The sequence below is a fragment of the Lipotes vexillifer genome, unplaced genomic scaffold (assembly GCF_000442215.2).
Source record: "Lipotes vexillifer unplaced genomic scaffold, Lipotes_vexillifer_v1.1 scaffold47, whole genome shotgun sequence".
Classification (NCBI taxonomy): Eukaryota; Metazoa; Chordata; class Mammalia; order Artiodactyla; family Lipotidae; genus Lipotes; species Lipotes vexillifer.
Genome location: NW_006791298.1, coordinates 1214202 through 1227870, shown reverse-complemented (window position 1 = coordinate 1227870; position 13669 = coordinate 1214202). Strand labels below are relative to the sequence as shown.

Genomic DNA, 13669 nt, shown 5'->3' with positions numbered 1-13669 from the left:
AAAGAGTGAATTAGCACGGTTGGGTACCTTTGCTTGATCTTATGGAGTTTGTCTCTTGCCAACCACTTTTCTGTTCTCTTCAAATCCCCTGGAGTCGTGACAAGCCTCAGGCTTCCCGCTCCCATCTGTGCAATTACTGGTCAGACCTCTCAGGCTGCAGTGATGGACATGAGGTCCTTAGTAAAAATCCGAGGGCCTCACCAACGGCCCCGTGACCTTCACCACTGGTTTCCTTGACTGAACTTGCCTTGAGCTGTCATACTTGAACTCTAGCCTCCATTATGACACTCTTCCTTGGACTCTTAGTGGCAACCTCAGCACCATCCCTTGTTACTGTAATGGGACAAACAACTCCCTAGAACGGAAAGGTCATGGCAGCAAGATGACACCTCGTTGAAGTTAATAAAGAGTTAAAGGCAGCTTTCAGGCTGAGCAGAGCGGACCATCAGGATGTCCTCATTTGTATGGAACGACCAGTCCCGAGAAAAGTGTACACTGACTTCTCAGCATTGGAATGGATCCTTACATGTGTATATATATATTTGTTTTCTTTAATGTAAAAAGTATTTCTGGGCCCAGAGGAATGAATCACTGCTGTAACGGAACAAGGATTACCTGGACTCTGTCAGGCACTGTGCTAATTGCTGAAGACATAAAGACACATATAACAGTCCAGCTAGGGAGAGAACCATGCAGCTGTGTAGAGGGAAAGGATTTTAATATTTATGGAATGCTCCCTCTGTGCCGGCCATTGTGCTGGGTGTTTTGTAAAATTAACACATTTAATCTCAGCAAAGTGTAAATTAGATATAGTATTTCCTTTCATTTTATGGAAGAGGAACCGAGGCTCAGGGAGCTATTTACTGCCCTAGTTCACACAGCTGGAACTTTTAATAAAAACTCAAAATCGACATCCCAGTCAGTTTGATGGAGCAGAGGGGAGCAGCATTTCAGCGTGCGTGGGTGGAGATTGGGAGCATGACCTCCGTGCCGTCGGCCTTGCCTTGCTTTCTGCGTCAGCCAGGGCCAGGAGCCACACCATCCCAGGCTTACCTCCTCCTTCCCTGAAGGGGCAAAGGACAGATCGGTGGAATGAACTGGATGTGTAGATTCAGCGGGTCTTGTGTTCCTACCAGTGGTGTGGCCTCAGGTTTGCGTCTTGATTTGTGTGTGTGTGTGTGTGTGTGTGTGTGTGGTATGCGGGCCTCTCACTGTTGTGGCCTCTCCCGTTGCGGAGCACAGGCTCCGGACGCGCAGGCTCAGCGGCCATGGCTCACGGGCCCAGCCGCTTCGCGGCATGTGGGATCTTCCTGGACTGGGGCACGAACCCATGTCCCCTGCACCGGCAGGCGGAATCTCAATAACTGCGCCACCAGGGAAGCCCACGCATCTTGATATTTTTGAGCTCTGGTTCCTCGCTCATATAATGGCACAATGGCAACCTTACAGGGTTAAGATTATGAGTCTTGAGTTATGAAAAGTGACTCGCACTGCACATGGAGCATTTCAACGCTCAATAAACATTAGCTCTTGTGCCTTCACGGCTTTACCAGCATAGACCTATATGGTCAGCTCCTGCACTATGTCCTAAAATACTCTCTATTTGTTCTGTGTGTGTTAATCTTTGTCCCCCCAACCCATCCTCCTCCCCTACTAGGTGGCCTTAAATTCTTTGAGGGAAAATATCATGTCACATATTAACAATTTTCATAGTGTGTGACCCACAGCAAACATGAGAAAACAAAAACCAATACCCAACATTTGATTGATCGAATCTGTCTTGCTGACACCACATTCTGACCACCAGGGGATGGGTTAGTAACAGATAACTAGAGCCAGCTCATACTGACTGCGAAAGCCATGTTAAACTTTCAGGAAATTTGTGAGCCAGTTGTTAAACTGTGGGTAGCTTAAAATTTGCTGTGGTAGGAGTATTTACACCACAGAAATCGGTAAATCCTATAAAGCAGGGCTTTGCTTCATCCCCACACCCAAACATACACAGAGAGCCAGAACGTACAAGGTTTCCTGATAGTCTAATTTGTGGTGCCTCATCATTTTCAAGAAACTTCCAGATGATACTTAGCTTGATCTCACCAAAGCAGAAGTGTGTAGAGTATTTAAAGACTCCCTATACTAATAGGATTTCTGATTTTAGAATTGGAAATTTGAAGATCTCACTTATTTCGATCTCCCTCCAGGGTAGAATTACCTCCTTTAGCATTCCTAATGAATGCCATAGGAACCCAGTCTCTCCCCATGGAGAGCTCCCAAAATTCTTCACAATGGTCTGTTCCTACCTTTCCTGTAACTTCCACGCATTGTTCTGGGATCTGCCTGTATTTTGTAGCCAAGCAGAATGTCCACACTCTCCAAGTGATAGCATTGAGCACAGCTCTCATGTCACAGCCACCATGATTCCTCTTTGTCAGCCTTCATGTAGGGCCTTCATTTTCTCATTGTTAAGACTGTCCACTCCCCACCATTGTAGTTATCCAAGAACTGAACAAAATATTCTGGGTTTAGCCAATTAAGTACAATAAAGTGAGACTACTACTTCCTGTGATATTTTTCCACAAGAATAGTTCACATTTAGTTAAAAAAATTAATTCTTGTCATTAATTAATTACTTTCAAGCCAGGCTACCTTAGTGCTGTATCCACACAGTTCATTTTATGAGCTAAGTGCTTTACATTTATGGTGGTTGTATGCCATATTCCTATTACTGATGCATTCTCTTTTGAGTATTGATTTTGATAACCATCATATTAATTCAATGAATCTTTAGTTTTGTGACCTCCCCTGTAGACCTTCCTATAGGTAAATTTTAAAGGCTAAATACAAATATTCAACCAGTTGTGGTTTTACCTAATTACTATTATCCAACACAACTGTCTGAAATTTGTCTGCAGGGATGTAATGAGAAGTTTTGTCTAATAGTTTGCTGAAATCAGGCATGTTTATATAATTCCCTAGATTTGTCAGTGCAACCATTTCATCAAAAATGGTAGTGAATTTGATGTGGTATGCCTTGTTTTTAGCGAACTCAGCTGGTTTCTTGTACTCATCTACTTGTTTTCTAATTTGCTTATAAATGTTGTACTTAATAATTGATTCTAGAATTTTGTACTGAGAAAAAGCTTACCAGTCAGTAGTTTTCAATAGCCACCTTTTCCTGTTTGTTGAGATTCAGGATGACATTTTCTTAATAATTCTTTTGACATCTCTCCTGTTCACTTTGATGTCACATGGATTCCAAGTCATGGGACTCTTTTTTTTTTTTTTTTTTGCGGTACATGGGCCTCTCACTGTTGTGGCCTCTCCCGTTGCAGAGCACAGGCTCCGGACGCGCAGGCTCAGCGGCCATGGCTCACGGGCCTAGCTGCTCCGCAGCATGTGGGATCTTCCCGGACCGGGGCACGAACCCGTGTGCCCTGCATCGGCATGCAGACTCTCAACCACTGCACCACCAGGGAAGCCCCAGTCATGGGACTCTTGCAAGTCCAGAGTCATACCCTGTTAAATCATTTGTCTGGTCCTTCAATGCACTGCTGTCTAATAGAAACATGACACAAAACACACAGATGAACCATTTACGTAATTTAAAAATTTCTAATAGCCACGTTAAATAACTAAAAAGAAACAGGTAAAATTAAATTTAACCTTATATCTCCAAATTATTATCATTTCAAAATATAATCTATGTAAAAATTATTGAGATATTTTACATTTTTTATGCTAAGTCTTCCAAATCTAGAGTGTGGTTAATACTTACAGTAAACCTTAATACATATATACCAGCCACATTTCAAGAGCTTAAAAGGCACATGTAGGCACATGAATCGGGCAGGGATAGACTTCTACTCATTTCAAGTGTCTGGACATTATTGTTATTATTATTCTTATGATGTACTCTTTTTATCTTGTACCTCATTCCCATTTTTGTGATATTTATTCTTTCTTTTTCAGCAAGAAGGGCTCACACACAGTCAAGAAGGCAAGAGCTAAATAGAGGTGGAACAGCCTCACTTTCTCCTTGTCTGTTGATATTAATGAGGGTACCTTTTACAGCTAAATGCCATAAAGAAAGCTCGTTAACGGCAGCAACATCCCCTAGCACGCAATTCTCCCTAGAACCACAAAATGGGTATGTTACAGAGGCCTGGGAGCTAATTCTCTCCAGATGTGCGCAAAGCAAGCCAGACCAAAAGGTGGAAACTGGAATTACTAAACACTTAATAAGGAGCTGATGGAACCAAGGCCCCAGGGTTGGCTCAGCAATAGTGAAACACAGAGACCCTGTTTGTTCAGAAGAACTTCAAAGCCCCCTATAAACTCCCAGGAAAGGTGAGAGGCAAAAACACTACAGAGGATTCTGCAGCATTCTTGCAAAGTCAAACTGGAGACTAACTTGAGATTCTTCCCCTGGTGCTTAAGAAGAAGACTTAGGGGCAGGTCTGGTGAGCAGATGTTTGACTTCTGTTGATGCCCATTCTTACAGTATGTGCATGGAGGATATAGACCTTTCTCTAGTGAGGCCAAAGGGCACAAAACAATTAAACATTTAGTTTAAAAAATAAATCAGAAAGAGCAAATGCCTTCTCTGGACTAAGTATTACTCTATACCCAAACCATAAAATTGCTAATGAGACATAGCAGATCCAAATAAAGTTGGTTATATTTATCTTTGTTTTTTCTTCCTTCCCTCACTTTACTAGTGGGACAAAGAACATGGAGTTTTGGCTAAGATCATAATTAAAAAGTAGGAAAAAAGATAAAATAATCCAGTGTGATATGAGTTGAAAGTCTGATCACTTTGGTCACCAGTTACCTGGCAGGAGAAAGGCTTCTAGGACCCAATCCTGTAGCTGTTTTGTTTTGTTTGTTTGCCTGTTGTTTCCATTGCTAATCGCCGTGACCTGTCAGGTATGTGCTGTTTGCCTTTCATATCTTTCTTTGGGATTCAAAGAAATAATGAAACAATGCCAGCTTAAAAACAAGACAAGAAAAGTGATCAAAAGTGACCCCAATGCCTAAGCAAAATAGGTGCCATAGAGGAAGGAAGAGAAAGACCCTCATTAAAATGTTACTAAAAGAGAGAAAAACAGAGACAGTTCTGGTGTTGGTAGAAACCGAGGCAAAATCCCATCTCCTCCTTGGAGAATCAGAACAAAAATTGTCCCCACCCCCCCTTTTTTTTCATATGATAGAATTATGTCCATTGCACTCACAACATAATGATGAGTCAAATGCATAGTCTCTTTGGACTGAGACCTAGGTTGGATTCCCAGCTCAGCCACTTACTAGATGTATAACATTTTCAGTTTCTTAACCTGTCTTGGGTTTTAGTTTCCTCATCTATAAACAGGGCAGGAAAATAGGACTTCCTTCTTAGGATTGTTCTGAGGATTAGCAGAGGCAGTGTATGTAAAATTCTGATGTTTTATAGCCCACTCCTTGGCACAAGGTGAGAGATAACTAATGATACCCAAGGTGATAGTCTGTTTATTATTTACCATCCCATCTTCCATTCACCTCTCTTCCTGCAGGAATATGTCCTTCTGGTATTCACAGCCTTTGGTAGATTTGCATTATTTTCAGGCAGATTCTTCTCCTTCTTACCTCCAAAGGGCGGTTCATCAGGGTTGTTCCTTGTGCTAATTCTCTTCATAAAGAAAAGGAGCAGAGTCTCAACTGAGTCACATACTTGGTGAATTCCTTAACTCTGAGCATTTGCTGGAAGTGTGGCTCTCAGAAGTGGTTTTCCGAGATGGATCATTGGCTAAGGAGCTATGTGTCACCCCGTACTCAGGCTGCCCTCAGTTCACCTTCCTAGGACTTCTGTGCATATGACCAATCACCATAATAAAGCATTTCATAAAGTCATGATTTGACAAGAAAAAGATAAATGCAAACAGTACGCAATCACTGGGAGGAGAAACATCTGGATGTCCACTGTTTGTTTCCTGTTGAGAGAGTTTGGGAACTTGGGGATTTTAACAGTTGGACAGGGCTAATTTTGGAAATGACTTCACATTTCTGCAAAAAGGAAAAGCATACATTTATTACACTTTACTCATCAGATGAGGGAAGTTGGTGGTCAACTTCCCAGGCCTCTCTGAGAACAAAGGGGATTGAATTGGAAACGGAGAGAGGGTTTTCCTTCCCTTCTCACCCTCTCACTTCTAGTGTACCCCTTCTCCTTGCCATGACTTTGGGCTCCTTGATTTCTAACTTTCCTTCTTATATTCAGTTTCCTCTTAGGTTCCAGAAGCCTTAACTTTGAATTCTGGCTTTACCACTGACAGATCTCTTACTCAAAGCCTCAGTTTCCTCTTTTGAAAATAAAATGAATCATAATAGTAATAGTAATCATAGCAGTAATAAGTATTTACCCTCCAATTTCACAGGATTGTGTAGATCATGTCCCTTCCTCCTCCTCCCAGTTCCCAAAATATTTGATGTTCTTTCTCGATTCTTTATCTTTCAATAGAGGTTTCCCTTTTCTCTCCCTAGAAAACTGTGACTCACCCTTTTAGACCCAGCCTGAATACTACTGATGCTGTGAGAGATTGTCTCCTTCTCACAGGTATTAAAAATAACATTTCAGAGCACATTTCGTAACAAGGGAAATTTTGCAATACATCTTTAAGTAAGAAAAAGGAAGTTATAAAATATATGATCCAAATTTGGTAAAATATTATATTATATATATTTAAATTTATTTAACAGGTTGTTAAATGGGGCTCCTCTTGTCATGGACTTTGGGTACAGTTGCAAAGCTGAAAGAACCCTCACATTCTAAAATGTAAATGCTAGGTACATATGCAGACGCTGTTAAAAGGTAGACCAGATAGCCTTGCAATATCCCACCACCTATATAAGAAAAGGTAAGAAACTCAAATTCAGTTTGCTTAAGTAGGAACTTCTTACTAATGAGTTGTTGGTTGCATATGAACTGTTGTGTCATCACTCCTCCGTTCCCCATGAGTTACTCACTTCTCAGGTCAGATGAGACTAGCTCTAAGAGAACCACTCCAAGAAATCGGGGATGCCTGCAAGAAGAGGAACCTGGCTTCTCACTCCTCTCTGGATGCTGGCTGAGTTATAGACAGTCTCAGGCCCATGAAGGTGCTGCCTCCCAAGCAGAGGAGAGTGAGAAAGTTCTTGGGATTTTGACACATGATCCCTTCCCTATAGGTGGTGCCATATGTAAGCCCAGCATGGCTTGTCTGAGCACCCTGAAGGTGTGAGCCAGAGGAGCAGTTGGCAACAGCAGGGTAAGGAGAAAAAGCCACAGAGGAGCAGTGACGCCACTATTCAGCATGGGAGGGATGCCTGAGTTTTCCACGGGCCCAGAGGATATTTTGAAGGTAACTGGATTTAAAGTCCCTTGAAGGCCATCCCAGCAGAAAATGGCAGTAAGGTGATTGCAAAAGCTGAGAGTGGAGGAGGGCAAGATATCAGCTGGATTGTGTGTCACTCACATGAATGTCAGGGGCTGCACAGTGTGTAGGTCCTCAGGGTGCCTCCAAGTAATCCACAGGCAACTGGTCAAAGACCAGGGTATGGAAGCCTCTAGAGACAGGCAGGAGTAGCCGAGGGAGACATAAAACATTAACATCAGCACTAGGAAAGGAAGTTTCTCTCTCTTCTTCCTCTTCCCCTCTCTTTTACCCCAAATCTGGAGATCCAGTAGAAGTGAGGAGAATACACCCAGACATACACTTCTCATTCACCACTGAAGATTCCTGCCCATGACTCAGGCCTATGTTGAGGGTTGCAAATCAGAGGATGTTGGGAAAAACAGAAATTTTAACTTGGGAGTGAGACTGAAACTTTGGTTTAGGCTCAATGAAACTTGATGTTGTAACTGAAAGTGACATTTTCCTTCTGGATCCATTTTGCTCTCAAGATCCCATGCTTGTTGATGGATGAAGAAAACTTCAGACTTGCCAATGAAAGGTAATGCAGCCTTTCCTCACTTACCCGGAGAGGAGTCCGTACAGCATTGTCTTGGGTGTCTTGGGTTCATTGTCTTGTAACTTAAAGGGAAACGTTCACAAAGTTTAGAACCCTTGATGTCCCACAGATGAAGGAGGAGGGTGTCTCAAATTCCACCTCAATGTCCTGCAAATAAAGAGGAAGAGTTCCTTAAATTCCTCGCAGCAGGAATCCACTTAGGTGGTACCAACCTTGACTTCCAAATGGAACAATACATCTCCTAAAGGAAAAGTGATGGCATCTACATTATAGATCTGGGAGAAGCTTCTGCAGATGGCTTGTGCCATTGTTACTATTTAAAAACTGACTGATCAGTGTCATATCCTCCAGGAACACTGGCAAGAGGGCTGTGCTGAAGTTTGCTGCTGTCACTGGAGCCACTCCTATTGCTGTCCGCTTCATTCCTGGAAACCTCACTAACCAGATCCAGGCAGCCTTCCAGGGGCTGCGTCTTCTGGGGGTTACTGATCCCAGGGCTGACGACCAGCCTCTCACAGAGGTGTTGTACGTTAACCCACCTACCACTGCTCCCTGTAACACAGACTCTCCTCTGCGCCCTGTGGACACTGCCATCCTTGCAGCAACAAGGGAGTTCACTCAGTGGGTCTGAGGTGGTGGATCCTGGCCCAGGAAGTTCTGCACATGCGTGGTACCATCCCGTGTGCACACCGTGGGAGGTCACGCCTGATCTCTGCTTCTACAGAGGTGCTGGAGAGACTGAAAAGGAAGAACAGGCCATGCTGAGAAGGCCGTGGCCAAGGAGGAACATCAGGGTGAATGGACTGCTGCAGCTCCCAAGTTCACTGTATTCTACCCACGGTCGCAGGCAGGTCTGAAGGCGCAGGTGCCTCTGTGCCTGCCCAGAAGTTCCTGCACAAGACGGAAGCCCTCAGCCCCGTCTTACTAGGGATTTAGTAAGAAAAGCCATTTCCAGGGTGTGTTATAATTAAAGTCATACTAATTCAGTCCAATCCTTAAACACCTCACTCTGTACTGTGGGATAATTATGTAATTATAACCCTGAGGCATTGCAGGACATGGGAGAAAGAATGAACCCTTCAAGTCTTTGTTAATTGCCTGTTACTGTTGTCTAATTATTTGTCAGGAGAAGGCAATGAAGAGTGATGATAAAAGCATAAAAGTTTTTGCAGCTCTGCCACTTAGTAACTGCCTGCCACAGTTTCCTCATCTCTGTTGCTAGGAGTTTTTTTGGCATCCTCAAGGGAAGTTTTAGTGCATAGAAAGATTAATCAGAGGCTTAGTTTTGGTTTTTTTAATTAATTTTTAAAATTAAAGTTACAAATTGAAAACTCGAATTGTTCTTTAAGCTTTTAAGTTCGGCTTCAAATCTTATTAATCCATTTAATAAGGCTAGTAAACTTTTTAAAAAAATTATATCTTATTTATTTATTTATTTAGAATTTTATTTATTTTTTATACAGCAGGTTTTTTTAGTTATCTATTTTATACATATTGATGTATACATGTCAATCCCAATCTCCCAATTCACCCCATCACCCCCCTCCCTCCACTTTCCCGCCTTTGTGCCCATACGTTCGTTCTCTACATCTGTGTCTCTATTTCTGCCTTGCAAACTGGTACATCTGTACCATTTTTCTAGAGTCCACATACATGCGTTAATATACGATATTTGTTTTTCTCTTTCTGACTTACTTCACTCTGTATGACAGACTCTAGGTCCATCCACGTCTCCACAAATGACCCAATTTAATTCCTTTTTATGGCTGAGTAATATTCCATTGTATCTTCTTTATCCATTCATCTGTCGATGGGCATTTAGGCTGCTTCCATGACATGGCTGTTGTAAATAGTGTTGCAATGAACATTGGGGTGCATGTGTCTTTTTGAATTATGGTTTTCTCTGGGTATATGCCTAGTAGTGGGATTGCTGGGTCATATGTTAATTCTATTTTTAGTTTTTTAAGGAACCTCCATACTGTTCTCCATAGTGGCTGTATTAATTTACATTCCCACCAACAGGGCAAGAGGGTTCCCTTTCTCCACACCTGCTCCAGCATTTGTTGTTTGAAGATTTTCTGATGCTGCCCATTCTGACCTGTGTGAGGTGATACCTTATTGCAGTTTTGATCTGCATTTCTCTAATAATTAGTGATGTCGAGCAGCTTTTCATGTGCCTCTTGGCCATCTATATGTCTTCTTTGGAGAAATGTCTATTTAGGTTTTCTGCCCATTTTTGCATAGGGTTGTTTGTTCTTTTTAATATTGAGCTGCATGAGCTGTTTATATATTTTGGAGATTAATCTTTTGTCTGTTGATTTGTATGCAAGCATTTTCTCCCATTCCAAGGCTTGTGTTTTCGTCTTGTTTATAGCTTCCTTTGATGTGTGAAAGCTTTTAAGTTTCATTAGGTCCCATTTGTTTATTTTTGTTTTTATTTCCATTTCTCTAGGAGGTGGGTCAAAAAAGACCTTGCTGTGATTTATGTCAAGGAGTGTTCTTCCTATGTTTTCCTCTAAGAGTTTTATAGTATCCGGTCTTACATTTAGGTCTTTAATCCATTTTGAGTTTATTTTTGTGTATGGTGTAAGGGAGTGTTTTAGTTTCATTCTTTTGCATGCAGCTGTCCAGTTTTCCCAGCACTACTTATTGAAGATGCTGTCTTTTCTCCATTGTATATGCTTGCCTCCTTTGTCATAGATTAGTTGACCATATGTGCATGGGTTTATCTCTGGGCTTTCTATTCTGTTCCACTGACCTATATTTCTGTTTTTGTGCCAGTACTATATTGTCTTGATGACTGTAGCTTTGTAGTATAGTCTGAAGTCAGGGAGCCTGATTCCTCCAGCTCTACTTTTTTCCCTCAAGACTGCTTTGGCTATTCAGGGTCTTTTGTGTCTCCATACAAATTTTAAGATTTTTTGTTCTAGTACTGTAAAAAATGCCATTGGTAATTTGATAGGGATTGCATTGAATCTGTAGACTGCTTTGGGTAGTATAGTCATTTTCACGGTATCGATTCTTCCAATCCAAGAACATGGTATACCTCTCCATCTGTTTGTATCATCTTTGATTTCTTTCGTCAGTGCCTTATAGTTTTCTGAGTACGGGTCTTTTGTCTCCATAGGTAGATTTATTCCTAGGTATTTTATTCCTTTTGTTGCAATGGTGAATGGGGTTGTTTCCTTAATTTTTCTTTCTGATCTTTCGTTGTTAATGTATAGGAGTGCAAGAGATTTCTGTGCATTAATTTTGTATCCTGCAACTTTACCAAATTCATTGATTAGCTCTAGTAGTTTTCTGGTGGCATCTTTAGGATTCTCTATGTATAGTATCATGTCATCTGCAAGCAGTGACAGTTTTACTTCTACTTTTCCAATTTGTTTTCCTTTTATTTCTTTTTCTTCTCTGATTGCTGTGGCTAGGACTTCCAAGACTATGTTGAATAATATTGGTGAGAGTGGACATCCTTGTCTTGTTCCTGATCTAAGAGGAAATGCTTTCAGTTTTTCACCATTGAGAATGATGTTTGCTGTGGGTTTGTCATATATGGCCTTTATTATGTTGAAGTAGGTTCCCTCTATGCCCACCTTCTGGAGAGTTTTTCTCATAAATGGGTGTTAACTTGTGTCAGAAGATTTTCTCATCTATTGAGATGATCATTTGGTTTTTATTCTTCAGTTTGTTAATATGGTATATCACACTGATTGATTTGCGTATATTGAAGAATCCTTGCATCTCTGGGATAATTCCCACTTGCTCGTGGTGTATGATCTTTTTAATGTGTTGTTGGATTCTGTTTGCTAGTATTTGGTTGAGGAGTTTTGCATCTATATTCATCAGTGATATTGGTCTGTAATTTCTTTTGTGTGTGTGATATCTTTGTCTGGTTTTGTATCAGGGTGATGGTGGCCTTGTAGAATGAGTTTGGGAGTGTTCCTTCCTCTGCAATTTTTTGGAAGAGTTTGAGAAGGATAGGTGTTAGCTCTTCTCCAAATGTTTGATAGAATTCACCTGTGAAGCCATCTGGTCCTGGACATTTGTTTGTTGAAAGGTTTTTAACCACAGTTTCAATTTCATTACTTGTGATTGTTCTGTTCATATTTTCTATTTCTTCCTGGTTCAGTCTTGGAAGGTTATACCTTTCTAAGAAGTTGTCCATTTCTTCCAGGAAGGTTATACCTTTCTAAGAAGTTGTCCATTTCTTCCAGGTTGTCCATTTTATTGGAATAGAGTTGCTTGTAGTGCTCTCTTATGATGCTTTGTATTGCTGTGGTGTCCATTGTAACATCTCCTTTTTCATTTCTAATTTTATTGATGTGAGTCCTCTCCCTCTTTTTCTTGATGAGTCTAGCTAAAGGTTTATCAATTTTGTTTATCATCTCAAAGAACCAGCTTTTAGTTTTCTTGATCTTTGTTATTGTCTTCTTTGTTTCTATTTCATTTATTTCTGCTCTGATCTTTATGATTTCTTTCCTTCTACTAACTTCGGATTTTGTTTGTTCTTCTTTCTGTAGTTCCTTTAGGTGTAAGGTTGTGTTTTTTATTTGAGATTTTTCTTGTTTCTTGAGGTAAGATTGTATTGCTATAAACTTCCCTCTTAGAACTGCTTTTGCTGTATCCCATAGGTTTTGGGTTGTCGTGTTTTTATTGTCATTTGTTTCTAGGTATTTTTTGATTTCCTCTTTGATTTCTTCAGTGATCTCTTGGTTATTTTGTAACATAGTGTTTAGCCTCATGTGTTTGTGTTTTTTACATTTTTTTCCCTGTAGTTTATTTCTAATCTCATAACGTTGTGGTCAGAAAAGATGCTTCATATGATTTCAATTTCCTTAAATTTACCAAGGCTTGATTTGTGACCCAAGATGTGATCTATCCTGGTGAATGTTCCTTGTGCACTTGAGAAGAAAGTGTAATCTGCTGTTTTCAGATGGAGTGTCCTATAAATATCCATTAAATCTCTCTGGTCTATTGTGTCATTTAAAGCTTGTGTTTCCTGACTAATTTTCTGTTTGGATGATCTGTCCATTGGTGTAAGTGAGGTGTTAAAGTCCCCCACTATTATTGTGTTACTGTCAATTTCCTCTTTAACAGCTGTTAACATTTGCTTTATGTATTGAGGTGTTCCTGTGTTGGGTGCATGTATATTTATAATTGTTATATCTTCTTCTTGGATTGGTCCCTTCATCGTTATGTAGTGTCCTTCCTTGTCTCCTATAACATTCTTTAGCTTAATGTCTATTTTATATGATATGAGTATTGCTACTCCAGCTTTCTTTTGATTTCCATTTGCATGGAGGATCTTTTTCCATCCCCTCACTTTCAGTTTGTATGTGTCCCTAGGTCTGAAGTGGGTCTCTTGTAGACAGCATATGTATGGGTCTTATTTTTATATCCATTCAGTGAGCCTGTGTCTTTTTGTTGGAGCATTTAATCCATTCACATTTAAGGTAATTATCAATATGTATGTTCCTATTACCATTTCCTTAATTGTCTTGACTTTGTTTTTGTAGGTCCTTTTCTTCTCTTGTGGTTCCCACTTAGAGAAATTCTTTTAGAATTTATTGTAGAGCTGGTTTGGTGGTGCTGAATTCTCTTAGCTTTTGCTTATCTGTAAAGCTTTTGATTTCTCCATCAAATCTGAATGAGATCCTTGCCAGGTAGAGTAATCTTGCTTGTAGGCTCT

The 13669-nt window shown here is 40.6% G+C and overlaps 1 pseudogene; it reads left to right on the top strand.

Annotated features, from left to right (window-relative positions):
- Window positions 1-8911, top strand: part of LOC103090779 (40S ribosomal protein SA-like) — a 13067-nt pseudogene extending 4156 nt beyond the window's left edge.
- The last annotated feature ends 4758 nt before the right edge of the window (window positions 8912-13669 follow it).